At 43.2% G+C, this 16,189-nt stretch overlaps 2 long non-coding RNA genes across 2 annotated transcripts in view; one reads left to right on the top strand and one right to left on the bottom strand.

Moving 5' to 3' along the window:
- Window positions 1-10,376, top strand: part of LOC143488951 (uncharacterized) — a 33,907-nt gene extending 23,531 nt beyond the window's left edge. Inside the window, exons 2-3 of the long non-coding RNA XR_013124595.1 lie at window positions 311-452; window positions 9,366-10,376. This is a non-coding gene — a long non-coding RNA (uncharacterized LOC143488951). The remainder of the gene's footprint in view (window positions 1-310; window positions 453-9,365) is intronic.
- LOC143488950 (uncharacterized) lies at window positions 97-852 on the bottom strand. Its single transcript, XR_013124594.1, has 2 exons — window positions 641-852; window positions 97-375 (listed from the first exon to the last, which is right to left on the bottom strand). It is a non-coding gene; the product is annotated as an uncharacterized LOC143488950 (long non-coding RNA).
- Window positions 10,377-16,189: the final 5,813 nt, after the last annotated feature.

Genomic DNA, 16,189 nt, shown 5'->3' on the forward strand with positions numbered 1-16,189 from the left:
GGGAGTAAGTCCAGTATTACACCCTCAGAGGTAGATTAAGAAGCAGAAAGAGGCAAAATAGCTAAAGTCATTGAGACAGCAATAAAATACACAGTGGAGTTTGCATTAATGTTTACTCTCTCTCTCTCTTTCTCTCTATTTTTAGTGTGTGTGTGTGTGTGTGTGTGTGTGTGTGTGTGTGTGTGTGTGTGTGTGTGTGTGTGTGTGTGTGTGTGTGTGTGCGTACTTGAGTGTTTGCTTCAGCAGCAACAGTGAAAATAGCTTTTTTGGACATATCTTTGGTTACGAGATGACTCAATGCTCTTTGCAGGTTAGTGGTGTCTGGAGACATGATGCAGTTGTCTGCACTGAGGTCTGCATGACTGTTCAAGAGGACTACAGGGAAAAAGGAAGAAGAAACAATAACCACAAATCTCTATGAGCATCTCCGTGGCGGCTGCACACACTCTCATGTATGTAATTCATGATGAACAAATAATCTGTGGGATTTGAAGTTGAAAATCTTAAAAACTACACTTCAAACCCCTAGAAATTCTCAGTGTTTTTCATGCCAAGGCTTTGTGAGTTTAAGTGAATTTACCGGCAGCTTTGCTCATTTGATGTAAACAGGCCACAGCAACCCTTAAACGACCAGGCTTACCTCACTCAGCCCCAGAAAAGCCAGCAGACCATTTCAGAGCAAATTGCAGCAATGAGTAACATGACATTCCAACTCAACTTTGACCTAATTCATCGCAATATGCCCATGGTTTTTAGTCAGGGAACTGCGCGTACTGCAGGTCTTATATAAAAGAAGGCTTTCGTCTCATCCGATTGGCTGAACAGGCACCCAGACGAACGGACAGACGGATAGACGTGCAGACATGGCGTGTTGGGTTTCGGCGCAGTGTGCCCGTTGCACTCTCTTGCATCATGCGGGTCTTGTTTCAGCTTGGAAGGCAAGTCCAGCATGCTCTGCCAGAGGGCGATAAATGGAGGGCGTGCGCTCTTGGGCGGCGCTCCGCTCTTTCGTCCGCTCGTTCGTCTGCGTCATCCATGCATTCGCTCCGCTGGACGCTTCGCGTGGGCGACAGTGACGTCGGGGAATGGGACCTGAACTGCTGTAAACAGATGGAGACTCTCACAGTACAAAGAATGTCACCCATCTGAACAATAAAAAAAACAAATGCAGACGAAGCATGTCATTGGCTTGAGCACAGAGCAGTGGGTGTGGTTTGATTTATTTATGGATGCTGTCAGTTGTCACCATGGTAGTGGTTGAGTTTTACCAGAGTTGCCCAAGCCACTGAAATACTGTACACCTAAAGACATCTGCAATTGATTAATTATAGTCAGATATTGGCTGCCCATTAGAAACTCTGCAGGACAGCTTACATTTGTGAAAGGAGAAGTCCACAGTGTTACCTAAAGGTTTTATTTAACCCAGTGATCATTTGGGTTATTTAAAAATCGCAGAGAAACCTACACATATTTTGGAATAAAGGACCATTTTAATGACACAGTTAGAATCTGAGAGGGTGTCGCTCAGTGACTCTGAGAAAACAGCCTCCCTCAGAGTCTGGCTTCCTCTGCTGGGTAACTGCAAATGATGGTAACCCAGATTACAGGGGCCAAGCGGGAGTTACCTGATCTGTAGCATACTGTATATCAGGCATAGAAACCCTTTATGAATCCGAACAATTTTTGAGAGTTGACGGATGAGATTTAAATCTGTGAATCATAAGGTCGAAATCTGCCATCTACAAGCAAAACATGCCCGTATGAGACTGAGGTGCTTTTGTTAATTGTAGGGACTTTCTGCTGAAGATTAGCTGTGTGGTTACTGTTTCCGTCTCATTCTTGACCTGCTTTAATAAGCCAGCGCAGATGTTGTTTCATTGCTCCTTCAGTCTCCTTCTGTAGGTGTATCAGTCTGGACAGACGAGTGTAACATGAGGTACACAAACCTCCCTCTCGTGGACTGACTGGCTTCAGACAGGGCACAGGGCATATAGGGGGCACCCTGAAGCACTGCCTCCTACGGGCCGCTGCTCCAGGCGTTAGTGATGCAGCTTCACCCTCCACAACCCCCAGGGGCACCATCAGCGGGTGCTTTCTAGGATAGTAGACAGTGAGGTAAGGGAAGGGTTGGTGGGGTAACAACTAGGTGGCGCTGACAGTGTTGCTGTGTGAAAGGTCAAAGGGGTGGAACCACCAGAGGCCGGATGGATGTGAGTTGAGATCCCCACAGGCTGTGACCAGAGGATACAACAGAGACAGCCACAGCCCCACAGGCTGTGACCAGAGGATACAACAGAGACAGCCACTGCCCCACAGGCTGTGATTAGAGGACACCACAGAGACAGCCATAGCCCCACAGGCTGTGATCAGAGGACACCACAGAGACAGCCATAGCCCCACAGGCTGTGATCAGAGGACACCACAGAGACAGCCCCACAGGCTGTGACCAGAGGATACAACAGAAATAGCCACAGCCTCACAGGCAGGCCAGGGTAACGTCTCTATCACATTGGGTGATTTTAAAACAGAAGCGATTAATCTGTGATTATGTTCTTTGATGGTGTGAAGGGAAATAAGACAGCAGCTGTGGGCCACTGGGAGAGAAACCTTAACTCAAAGTCATTATTTTATTCTGATAGTTGGACTTGCATGTCATGTGGAACCAATTATGAAGCAATACAAAGCGATTACTGGGGACCATTTTTTTCATCTGCTCTCTCTTGTTGTTTTTTTTTTTTTTTGCTCACAGCCATCATACGCAGGTAGACGTTTAAACCTTTGACTCCTGAACTATTGGCTCCCTGGCGCCTGACTTCACAGGCTGTGTGCACACTACAGAGTACCATGAGCTGTATAACGACCCAGCACACTGGATGTGCTCATTACAGGGCATAAGAAGCCCTGTCGAAGGCTCTCAAACAAGTGACCGATTGAGTCAAAGACTTTCCTGGTTTCCTTGATTATGAGCTCACAATGGCATCTTTTAAAAGGCTGTAATGTCTGGCTGTAATGTTCTTTAGCTGAAGATACATAACCATCATTTCCTTCTCTAGATGTAACTTCATCCACACATGAATTTGATGCAGCTCGCACAGGTTCAACACGCTTGACATGGCATTTATCAAGCACCTGCATGAATTTGCATGAAATTACCAAAATTCCACATGTTTAACTTGTGCATTTCTGCTGTTGCCAGAACTGTATGTTACAAGTAAATGTACATACCAACTGCATTGGTGGTTTGGTCCTGTTTAACGTCACAGTGGTGTGAGCACACCTTTGCCACATGAGGTGGATCTGGGTGGCCAGTTTAATGAACAAACATGGCATATGCAGAGATTGTTTCCATGCTACTGAAATGAGACATGAGTATGCATATTCAGTAGACTCTATTAAAACAGGGACTTTTTCAACAAGTCAAGTACCCATTTTGTGTACAGCGACCGGTCACAAAGCAGAACTGTTCATTCCAGGTTCTTGTGTTTGTACTGACCTCACAATTATTTATGCATGGATGAGGGTGAAGCAAAAGATGGCTGACCACGTAAAGGGTCATCAGTCTCGTTAGCATTTGAGTGCTTTAATTAGCTGTGAATCGCTTGGTCAAGCGTTGTACAAGTTATGCAGATGGCCTGATTTTAAACAGCCATCATATCTATAAAAACATATTTACAATAGCTAATAAAATGTTTAAGTAGCATTGAAAATGATTTATTAAAATAAATGAAAGGTGTTTGAACATTGCTTACAGCTTTGTGGTAGAAAGGAAACTATTGCTCGGTGGAAATGAAGGAATTGATTTGGACAGGGCCTGGTGTTTTCTTTTAACGTGCACACACACACACCCACACATGCACGCACGCACACGCACGCACACGCACACACATTCAGTTACACACGTGCAGGAACATGGGCGCACACACACACATTCAGTCACACACGTGCAGTTACATGGGAGCGTACACACACACACACACACACACACACACACACACACACACGCACACACACTAGGGTGCTTCATGGCCAGAGGCCAGAGTCAGAGCCATCATTAGGCCGAAAAGAGTGAAAATAAACCTCCTAGGCAGAGCCTGGAGGAGCTGCTCTTATTATTGCTATTAATAACAGAGATCAGGCGTAACAAACAGAGGTAGCCTCACTTTAAAAAATGACATTTACCTCCATTTTGTTGGGTGGGGGGTGAGGAGGGGGTTATAGGGGTGGCGAAATAGCTCCCACATGTGTGAATGTTAGTGCTCTGCTTATTACCCATAAAGACCTGCACAGAAAGAAACTTGATTAATTGGGCATGTCCTCTAAGCCCTGGAAATGCCAACTGCCGACAATGAAATTGCCATCGATTTTTCGTTGTTTATTTGAACTGCCCGGCCAAACCTGCACAAAGATGGACCTGGCTGGATAGACACTGGTAATGGATGGAGAGATTCAGACCTGGATCAATTCAACGTTTTTCCTTTAACCATGTCCTGCTTTTAAGAGTAAGCGGCGGAGGGGTTAGGAGGAGCTGATCACATAGTTGGTGTTTTCATTACGAGTAGAGAGGGCTTGATTGAGAAATCTCCCGCTTAGTAAACTGCCCTTATGTTGTAAACAGGGGGTGGGGCTGGGGGCAGGGGGGGCAGGGTTTTTGCATGCTGGCAGGGGCTGTATCAGGCTCACAGACGCCCGCTCCAGAGTCACACGCCCAAGATCTCCACTGTAGCCTGCCAAACCCTTATCCCTCTGGGCCACGGAGGGAGACGCCACTTCTGCTTGGATGTTACCGTTGGCTGTGCTTACCATCTGAGTCTGAGATTGGTTTCAAACCCAACTGCATTGTGATAGATGAAGAGAAATAAACAATTACCAGATTGTTAAGCATCAGACTGCCAGAGCGGGACTCTGGACTTCAGCAAACTCCTGGGAGTTTTCACGAGAAACAGCTTCCATATGAGACAAAAAACTCTGCTTTGTGGAATCAACAGGGGACAACTTACCAATTCATATTTAAATTTCCCCACAAAATAAAAGTCGCAAAAATGTGCCCCTGGAAGGTTAGAATAAATTTTACGGTGTCCCTATAGAAAACTCTACACACATGTGAAGAACTAAAAATGTTAAAATAATATTAATACTGCCCCATGTTCATCCTGTACCGCACAGACAGAGGGTACACTAAAACACATTAAAAAAACATGAAAATAAAACAGATATTTACTCTTGCATGACAGCCAACAGGAACCCCCCCCCATACGAACAAAAGTGAATGACAAACCAAGAGCTCATCAAACCAAGATTAATATCAAAATAACTGTTTAAGAAAAAGAGACATATTTTGAGCACCTACAGATTATCTGTTGAAGCAATAAAAACAAGCTTACAGTGTTCTCTATTTTCATATTTCTGTGTGGTTTCCATCTTGTGTGTATGTAACTTCAACATCTATGTAAATATGCAGCTCCTTCAATTTTCCCCCCGTGTCTGTTGAGGACCTGGATCTATTTTTCTAAAAGCACCATGTCAATATTAACCAGGTTACCACATAAATAAAAAGTGTTCCCTTCCCTGACCTATTAAAATACGCTTGCTATTTTTATGTTTGGTGAAGTAATACAGCCACCTGTAGCAGTGTGTCTGAAAAGCAAAAAATCAAAGTCAGTTAGGTTTTTACCACGGCATTTATAATGACTTATAATGGTCGAGTGAAGCCTCAGTCCTCGTAGGGTCTTGGCAGCTTTGCGTCTACTCAGTCCGCCCTTCTGTCTAGACTAAAGCCTTGTCCCACTGTCATCTAGGAAGAGAGCCAAGCTGGAAATGGTATTGTGCAGAGACAGATATAGCAGTTTCAGAATACTGAAATTATTCTGACATCAGGGTCCGTGTTTATGTGTTAAAGGCCTGATCCAGGATCATTTCCCATAAATCCAGTTAATTGTGCTCAACATGATTTGAAAGGCAAAACCTGGTCTTAAATCAGTACTCTTTAGCCGCTTTTACAAATCAGATTTAGTTCCCTGGCATGGTTTCCTGTAGTGTTTTTCAAATGATCTCCAGAACACATTGTTGTTCGCATTCACAAAATTTGACCTTTCATGGTACGGTTTGTTCATTTTCTGTTTTCTGGTTTCCAAAGTGCAGTGAAGCACATGTTATTGCACCATAATCCTCGGAGCTCTGGTGGTTTTGACCCGCAGGTACCAGGACCTTTTTGGGTTAGAGTTCATGACTTTAAATTTTTTTGGAGCAGATTAGGTTTCTTGATAATCTGCTAAAAACATCCAGAACACCATTAGATTTAATTTGCCATTACTCCAATCCACAGCCTTTTCTCTATCCATTTCAGTAGGAACAATCAGCGTATTCTGATGCACTGCGGGAGTGGAAATGAGCACACAGGGCAGAACTGATGATGGAGCCACTGCAACAACAGCTGCAGCTCTTGAGGGCAAAACAAACGCTGTGCCTACATGCATTAAACGCCGGCAGTTCGTGGCTACGCCAAAGAGGAGCAGAATGAGGTGAGAAGCCTGAAAAGCTTCCAAGACTCATGATGGTTTGTACCAGGGTTTGTTCCAGAAGCTTAGGAGTCCAACAAAAGGATGAAACTGGGATATCTGAAAGGGAACTTGATGCAGAAAGATTTTCATGACACATATCAAGTTGACCTGTTTAATAATCTCTGAAGTCGTGCCTTGAGGATACAGTGGAAGCAGCAAGATTAAATTGAGGTTGTAACAGCAATCATAGACATCTGAGGAATCTCTGACTGGTGTACCAAACTTGTCCTTAGAAATCATTTAAGATGTTAAAATATATTATTAATGAGTTCTCAAGTGCACGGTTGCCACACGGACCTTTAAAATCCATCATTCAAAATTAGACATGGAGGAACAGGAATGAGAGTCAAGAAGATAGCAGAAACCGATGTGCCTTAAGCTCAACTTTCTGTGTTTTTGATTTATCTACCACATGACAAACATCTGAAAATGCATTTCTAAGACTACAGGTTGAGAAGAAAGAAAGTGATGAAGAGAATGAAAGTCTGCAAAATGGGACTGAGCCAAAATGCAGGAATGGAGTAAGACAAACAGAAAATTATGGTGACTACACATGACTACAGTCTCTATCTGCACAGCATGGTCCTGCCTGAATTTTCCAGGTGTCAGAGTTGTACTGTTTGATTTCAGTTTAGCACCAGCTGTATTTACAGATTGTACCTAACTTTTGTTGCTAGGTCTACCTGCTTTCTCCTAAAGATGACAAGAAATTTGAGCATTTTATAGAAATAACATTCAGGGAGAAGCTGTTGTCCATTCATCAGTCAGCAAGCAGGTCAACTTCTTACCTGCAAGTAAACATGGCCACCATCTTGATGCTGTGTGAGGATAAAAGAGAAGCACAGACCTGGTCCAAGCACACAGGCCTGTAGGACGCTCACTGTCTCCTAGCTGAGAGTGCTAATAGACCTGCCAGATGTGACATTCTGAGGTCAATTCATTCAAGTTCCCATGGTGCTATAAATTATTTTACTAAACCTAAGTATGCTGAGTTAATGATTGCATGTAAGGTAGAATTCAAATAAATGAAAAGCATGTTTATGTAAATCTTTTTCTTCTGGAGGTGGATCAAGCCGGATTTCTTTTCTTCTAAGAAAAGAAATGTTTTTTCTTTAAAGCGTTAAGTAGATAAAATCGAAAATAATTTACGGAGAAACGTAGATATGCTTAAGTATCTTTTTGGTTTCTGGTACTGTGATACACTGGTGCAGCAGATTAGGAGCTGATTCCCCATTAGCATCACCAAGAATGACCCCACACTCAGCAGCTTAGTGGAGGGTCTTCATGACACCATAAATGGACCAGAATGTCGTGTGCTGACTCATATATGTTTTTTTTGTTTTGTGCACTGCATCTGCTCAGGGCATATCAGTGTGATTATTGGGGAAATTGTGTTTGTACACTGTAATGCACTGAATGATCACTAGGCACCAAACAGTCTACCATATATTATACAGTCAGTTGTAAATTGAAACCTACCACTGCTGTCATTACTATTTTACTGTGATGTAATACTAGAGACACTGTACATTATGTACATATATATTACACATAAGTGACGGAAAAGGGACTGGTAACTTACAGCTAATAAAATGATCGTTAATGATCATTCAGTGTGTGGCATACAGTCCAGTTAAGCCATTCTCATTTTGACAGATAAAATGACAAATAAATGCTGGGTCAAATAAGTAGGCTTGAGAGAGCGTTGGGGTGAAGCATTACGATGCAGTAAAGCGAGAGCTACTTTCACATACTGTTTAAATGTAGTCTGGAGGTTCACTGGCAGGTCAGGCCCCACTATCCACAGATCAAGTGTTAAATAAGGCGTTTTAATCTTACTTCGCACTGGACTGATTTGAAGGGTTCAGTCCCAAAGGAGGCCAACAATAAAATTGTCCTCCATTTTACGCAATCATCAGCGGTTTTAATCATGCATATTAGTCCTCCAATAACTTAAATGTCACCTAATCCGGTTTTAAAAAAACAGTGGAAAAAAGAAAGCTGGTGCTCTTGCTTAATTTGCCCCTGGTGGCTTGGGAGGGCGTCTGGGTGGCTTGGGGGGGGGGGGGGGGGGGGCATCTGGAGAGATTCAAACTCCTGCACGGTTGGGCCAGCACAAAGGAGAATGATGGTGGACCTTTGGAAAGCTGCAGTATGGAGAAATCACCCAAGCGGCAGCCCAATGAAAGATTATCACGTAGGAATGATCACCTCTATCAAGGAGCCATTACTATGAGTGATACTAGCCCCTTGCTAACATCTTGCATTTAATGTAATGCTTTCGGCAGAGATGGTGGGGAACATTTGCGTGTACACGTGTGATAACTTCAGGTGTTCAGAGGTGTGTTTAATCATGCATCGACAGGCTTCTATCTCTTCTTCACCCACTACTTTACGCTCTTGCACTCCCAGCTGGCTCCCAGCAGTAGAAAGCCGCAGAGACACGGCCATGCACACATCCTCCAACCCTTACTCCAAACAACTCGCTTCCTCTTCCCTGGAACAGCACACTCCATCTCACCCGCTCTGTTTTCCTAAGGAAATAATTACAACGAGGACAGGGCCGTTCCAACAAAAGTCCCTCGTCTGGCCCCCTCCCGTATTAGTTGCGTCTCGTACACCGTTGCTCTTTGTTTTATGTGCCTGTACGTCCCACATCATGGAGAGACTCCTGCCAGGGATATATATCTCTGTATGTCTCACTGAGAGCTCAGGCCTCATTATAAACAGCCTGGGCTGTTCAAACAAACATCAGCGTTTCTTCTTCTCTGTCATTTTTTAAATGATTTTCTTCTTCCCCTTTCCCAGCTTGCCCGATGGTGTGCAGCCGATTGCAGGAGGGTTTCTTCTCCGGTCCCTCACCACAGGTGTTGAGCCTGTATTAGACGGCAGGACACGCACCGCGAGACTACCATGAGATGTACCACGAGACATACTGCCAGCACTGGCCACGCAGAGAAACCAACAGACTGAAGTGTTTTAGTATCATCTCATATGACAGATAAGGGCACCCCTACAATTTTTTCGAAGCCATTTTGGTAAAACAACGCGGGAGGTTCTTTGTTGTCTCGGTTGTACTGCAAACCGAGCTTGACGACAATCAAAGTGAAAAAAGCTGCCTTATTAGTGCAACGGTCAGAATCAGATAAAACTGCCTGTGTGTTTCTTACATTAATTTCAAATTGTTTTCTGCTGCTTCTGTAAGGTTCCTTGAGTGCAATTTACACAAGCAGAATGCTATGTTGATATACTGTGGACTGTGCAGACACCAGAATGATCAAACATTACATGGGGACAGTCGTCATGCAGAGGCGGTTTAGGTTAAATGCTAAAGACCCGTTACCTGCACACACAGATTCAGATCAGAGAGCTGTAAATGCAGGGGCTTCGTGATAATACACCTCTCAATGTTCACAGCAACTGAGCCGTCAGACCCAAATGTTTTTCTAAACTTTTGAAACGTGGACATTTTCAATTCTGTAGGGGCTTTCTCACCAGTCCAGTCAGTCACGGTCACTGCAGGCCTGTGGTCTTCATTAAACAGCCTAGGCCTTATAGTACAGTGAGGACCCTTGGGACCCAGTGATAAACATGCATGAGTAAGAGTTTGCCCTGCGAAGCTTTCTACCCCTCAGTCCCCAATGAACCTCAAGACCTGCCACTAAAGCCAGAAAACACCCAAAAGTGCTTTGACCTGGCCCACATCTCACCATGGGAACCCTGGCCACGCCCCCCTGCAGCACAGATTGCAGGAGATTTATAGAATCAGTAGGTGTGAATAACTGGGAGACTGTAAAAAGCAGAGTGCTGGGCTTTTATAGAGGCTGTGGACCAGTGAGGAAGAATTACATACAGTCAGATACAGCATCTAAGATGACCTTACTGATTAATCCACTAGCACACACCTTTGATCTGAGACCACCCGAGTTTCAAAAAGTGAAGCCAAAAGAGTAATCACCAACATCCAGGATTGCAAAAAGTCTATTTCTGAATTAATAACACTGTTATTACTAACATTAGACTTTGATTGTAATCAGAGATATCTTATGTTTTCTTCAATAAACTGAGATACTTTTTTTTCCTTGTAATATCTTCCTATAACCTCGTAACACAGATTCAAGCCTGTTTTGTTAGTATGTGAGTAAGATAAAAGTAAAATCTACATTGGCAGATGACCTTGCTGACTCTGGGGTCCCGTTTTCGGTGTCGGCGAGTCTTAATAATTTCCCAATAATTTCCTCTGTCCTTCTGTCCGATCCCCATCATCCCTCCTTCTCTTCGGATCATCTCCTGGTGCGTCGGCCTGAGTGACTGCAGTAATAATGTCCCTGCACATGTCCTGCCCAGCCTACCACCGTCCCTAGGCAGGAAATTAAAGTGAAAAAGTGAACCCAAGGTCCACTAGCACACTTTCCCGTGCTAATAAAACAGCGCTAACCTGAATGTCACGTTTATGACCTACATGGCCATTAAGGGGAATTTTCTGTGTTCGGCAGTAAATCACCACTTCAGAGTAGGATGTTTGCCTAGGAAAGAGAAGATCAGAAAGAAAGGATCAGCACATCTGAAATACACCCAGCCCCCAGAGCTTTAAATGTATCATTGGCACAATGAAACATTTTGGACATTTGAAAGGATTTGTGAGCTTGCCCCTCCCTCTACAGTGGAAGCAACACATGTGAAGACACCTAAATGAGGATATTTACTCAACCAGTCCAAGTGTGGAAAAAAGACCTGTGTTCACTTGTTCAGATAGAAACACTCACTACTCACTCACTAATAGTTACAATATTTGTGATTTTGCAGCGTAGGGATTTTAAGCTTTCAAAAATAACACATCCAGGTGAGTGTGAGTGGAATTCTGGTGAATTCCAGTCATAACTCTGTACCATAAACATTTTACTGATTTCTTTCGTGGCTTTTCTTTTCACCTGAACAGTATTTTAAAAATAGACTTTTAAAAATATAGCCTAAATAATATAGCCTTTAAATATATAGATAGCATACACATCTAGCACAGAAAACCTGCCTGTTAGGTGAGCCGGCGGAGAACCACAGGACTGTTTATCCCATTGGGCCGATGCTCTAGGAGATGACACAGCATTCCAGGAAAATGGCCTTTCTCTACCACCTGACAGCTGCATATCATTTATAACAGAAATTAGATACTAGATTCCAGGCCAGGAGAAAAGGCAAGAGTGAGAGAAATCCTAGGACTAAACAGCTTCCTGTTAATTCAACGCACATTGCCTAAAACCACAGGACTTAAGTGAATTTGACTTTTCGGCGTATTGGAAGGAGCACTTTCTTTAAGCTCCAAAGTAAATCACATCACCTGAAGGACAAAATACCAAATATAGAATTTCGGGCCGGTCCTTCCAAATGCCAACACATTCTGTTTCTGAAACCAACCTGGAGTTTAACCATAGGGGTGAGATCACTGCTCCATGTAAATGGTAACAGGCCCAAATTATCCTGGAAGTTACACAAAGGTTTTATATGACATAAATATGAATACAAGTGGGACAAGGACTGAATTACGCACCAGGTCACTGGAGTCAAAACGTGTCAGTCAAAAGGTGCAGTCAGTTATTTGTACAATAAAGCAAACTCTAATTACTTGAATTTTACATATGTGACTGAACAATTATCTGGTCTGTCTTTGTAACTGATATGACGAAAGTCTGTAGTGTGCAGAGTATACAAAAATAGTACATTTAAATTTGACAGATTATCAGCTTGTCTTGATTCAGACTATTATTAACAAATATTACCACCACCTACTTTGTGAAAACAGAAATAATACTAAAGTAATCAAATAATTGCAAATGTTGTCACAGCTAAAATGCTTATTAATTAATTTTGCCTGTGTAGCTGTCATCGATAATAACCTTTCCACAAGCACCTATATTTGCAAATATAATTACGGTCTATAATTAGATAACTCATTGTTTAATTGTGTAATGTCAAAATAACAATTGCAATCTCTGAATGGCACCTGACCCTATTTTCCCAAGGGAGCAACTATTCGGTGTCTGATCTTTACAAGAGACATCTAATAAACCTGTAGGTAATAAAACTGACTTGTGGACTGGTGATGTTTCATCAATTTCTATCATTGCAACATAAGATAGGAAACCACTTTTTTTTTTACCAGAAACCTACCATTTACCAATGTATTATGCAGTAATGGAGTAATGTAATTCGGAATCAGAATCTGCTGAGTATGCTCACACATACAAGTAATTTTTGTTTGGCCACAGTAGCCCACAGTGCACAACATTACACAAAACATTACACAACCTACACACGCACATACACACACCAGTAAGGAGTAGAAGGTTCAGAGAGCAGAATAAGAGGACGTCCCCATATGTGGAGAGTTTGGATGTAGGCTGTATCTGGAAATAGCAACGTTATGTCCAACTGTTCATGAGTGTGATGGCGTGTGGGAAGGAGCTTCTCTGGAGTCTGGTGGTCATAGTCCTCATTTGACACAAATGCCGGCCTGAGGGGAAACGCTGGAGCAGGTGATGTCCTGGGTGTGAAGGATCAGAGATGATGTTCTCTGCACACTTCATGGTTCTGGAGGTGTGCAGAGCCGACTGGGTGGGTAGCTTCACAGTGGAGAGAAAACAAAGCCATGTGGAGCTCCTGTGCTGATGGTCCTGGTTCCTGAGGTGATCTTCTTTCCCAGCCTCACGTGCTGCTCTCTGTCAGTGAGGAAGTTTGTGATCCACTGGCAGGTGGAGGCCGGTACACTGAGTTGGGTCAGTTTGGTGTAGTTGTCCGGGTATGATTGTGTTAGAAGCCGAGCTGAAGTCCAGTAACAGAACTCTTGCGTAAGTTCTTGGGCAGTCGAGGTGCTGGAGGATGTGGTGAAGTCCCATGTTCACTGCATCATCCAGCGACCTGTTGGCCCAATAAGCAAACTGCATGGGGTCGCTGGTGGTTGGTGATCTCCTTCAGGTGGGTCAGGACCAGCCTCTCAAAGGCTTGACTACAGACATCAGTGTAACTGGTCTTTCAGTCCTGTGATGGTTGGTCCTGTGATTGGCTTTTTGGGGATGGGTTTTATTATGGAGCATTTAAATCATAATGGTACCACACACAGCTTCAGTGATTTATTGAAGATCTTTGTTAAGACAGGGGCAAGCTGTCCATCTGGGCATCTGTCCGTCTGTGCATGTCTACTTTGCAGATCTTCAGGACAGGCTGGATGGGTGGCTGGAGTTGGTGCTGTATTGCTGTGTGGAACTGGACTTTTTAAAACTACAGTAGAAACTGTTAAGGTCGTCAGCCAGCCGATGACTCCCTATTGTCTGGTGGGAGGTCATCTTGTAGCCTGAGAGATTGTGTGGACATGTCCAGACAGCTGATTGCTCGTTTGTGGACATCATGTTGAGCATACTGGAATGTTTGGTCCAAAGCTGCAGTGCATGAAGGTTGTTGTATCATGTGAAAAGACTGTGGATTTGTGCTGATTATCCAAATATGCAAGGTAAAACAAGAATTTGCTTAATGAGGCAAATACATGTAAAAGTGATAAAAGACCCAGAATGCCATATTCCACGTCTTTAGATTACTGAATATGCTAAGCTGCTTTGACTGCTTCGTTGGCATTTTGTATCTGTTACTAAGGTGCATCGGGACCTTTACATTACACTGTTTACTGTACATAACACTTTGGCCTGCAATATCAGATATGCACAGCATCAGTCTGGCTAAACATTCACACCACTTCTGAATAAATGTATTCTGTAAAGACACACGTAATCTGTATGTGTAACTGCATCTGCGTAGTGAAGCGATTGCAAGGCAGACACATGTTGAGAAGAGTGAGATTCATAACGGGCAAATCCATAATCAGAACTGTTAATACGGTCCAAGTCCTGACAACGAGAGCAATCTGAAACAGACATATAACACACACAATGAGACATGATTGAAAAAAACACAATGAACACCAGGCTACTAAATAACTAAATACACAGGCTAAGTACACAAAACATTGACAGGTTAAAGACAACAATGATAAAAAGAAACAAAAAACACAATAAGGCTAAGTGAAATACACATGGCAGTACAATACACATGGGGGTAAACAGGGCAATGTACAACGGGATGTAGAAACTAAGACTAGAAAAGCATACAACAAAACATAAATACATGAGATAATGAAGGGACTAAACTAGACACAGCTGATAACACTAACAAGGGGAGGAGTTACACATGAACAGGCATGAACAAGTGAAATAACAACACAAGCACATGGAACACAACAAAGACATGACAGGCAGGTGGGGGCGGGACCAGGCGTGACAGTATGAGTGACATATAAGCTATAAACTTCAAATCTGTTATTAACCTAATGTTATTAGTAAAATGGGACCACTTAGGACTTATGTTAAAAAATGTACCACACACCAGCTTGGCATTCCACACAGGGAAAATGAGTCACGATCAGAATTTTGGTAGCGTGTGGTCTGCATCTCAGGACACAGTGTTTCTGTGACAGTGACAGACCACTCTGATGCCAAGTCTTTACTTGGTGAGGTTGTTGCTATGGTGGAGTACTGGCCATAATAAATCACTGGGAGTGTCACAAATTCGAATTCTGGTCCAGCAATCATTTTTTTTGCTAATCAAGGAAATGAGGGTTGACTGAAGCCGTGTTTTTGTGTCTCAATAAACTAGTCAACAGCTAGCCGTCAACACCAGCTTTTGAGGGATGATACAAACAGAGTCGTCTCATCAGTACCACTGCTGATTCTCCAATGCGCAGGAAGAGGGAGACGTCTACAGATTCACCTATAGGCACAATGAACAGATTCTACTTAAGTTAGGAAGCTATCAACATTTTTAACATGAAAACTTGAGAATATCCAGAGCACTCTGATAACCCCACAGCAACAGAAACAACATTGAGTGTTAAACATTGACTGTTAAATGTGCATTTTGGCCAGGGGAAAAGATCCCTGTTATCACTTGAACCTTATGTTAGTTTGCTAAGGTGCATTACATTCTGCCTTCCAAAGGAGTTTGAAAATGTTCGATATTGCTTAAAACCTGAAAAAAAAAATTCACATGGTTAGAAGACACACCATGTTATGAAGATTAGCAGTAGCAAAAGCAGCAATATTGCTAAGGTGCTACTTTCTCATCTGCACAATGTGACGTGCTGCTATATGGTAGGTTTTCATGTGCTGCATGTTATGTACATGTTTTAAGAAGACTAAGTCTTCCATATTAAACCTGTTTTCTCTATTTTCTGCCCCCGTCCCACCTTTCTGCCCCAGCTCCGCCCTCTCTCTCCACCTACAGTGTCTTCAGTATGTGCTGTCAGCAGACAAGTGTCCTCCTAACCCAAACAGTTTGTTAATGTTAGTTTTGGCTACAAACGGCCCACACTTCCCACTTAGGCTCATGTTCCTGGAACCATCCTCCACGGTCCATCAGGTCCTGTTTACTTAGGACAAATCAGCTTCTCTGCGTAGACTTCCTCAGCGGGCCTGTGTGATTTGTGCGTGTGTACAGGGGTGGGCGTGAGTGTAAGCAGACTCGTCTGGGCCATCATTTCACGACCATGCTGCCGTTTTCTGAGGGCTCGCCACTTTCAGGCACTCGTGGAG

Source organism: Brachyhypopomus gauderio, unplaced genomic scaffold (assembly GCF_052324685.1).
Source record: "Brachyhypopomus gauderio isolate BG-103 unplaced genomic scaffold, BGAUD_0.2 sc57, whole genome shotgun sequence".
Lineage (NCBI taxonomy): Eukaryota > Metazoa > Chordata > Actinopteri > Gymnotiformes > Hypopomidae > Brachyhypopomus > Brachyhypopomus gauderio.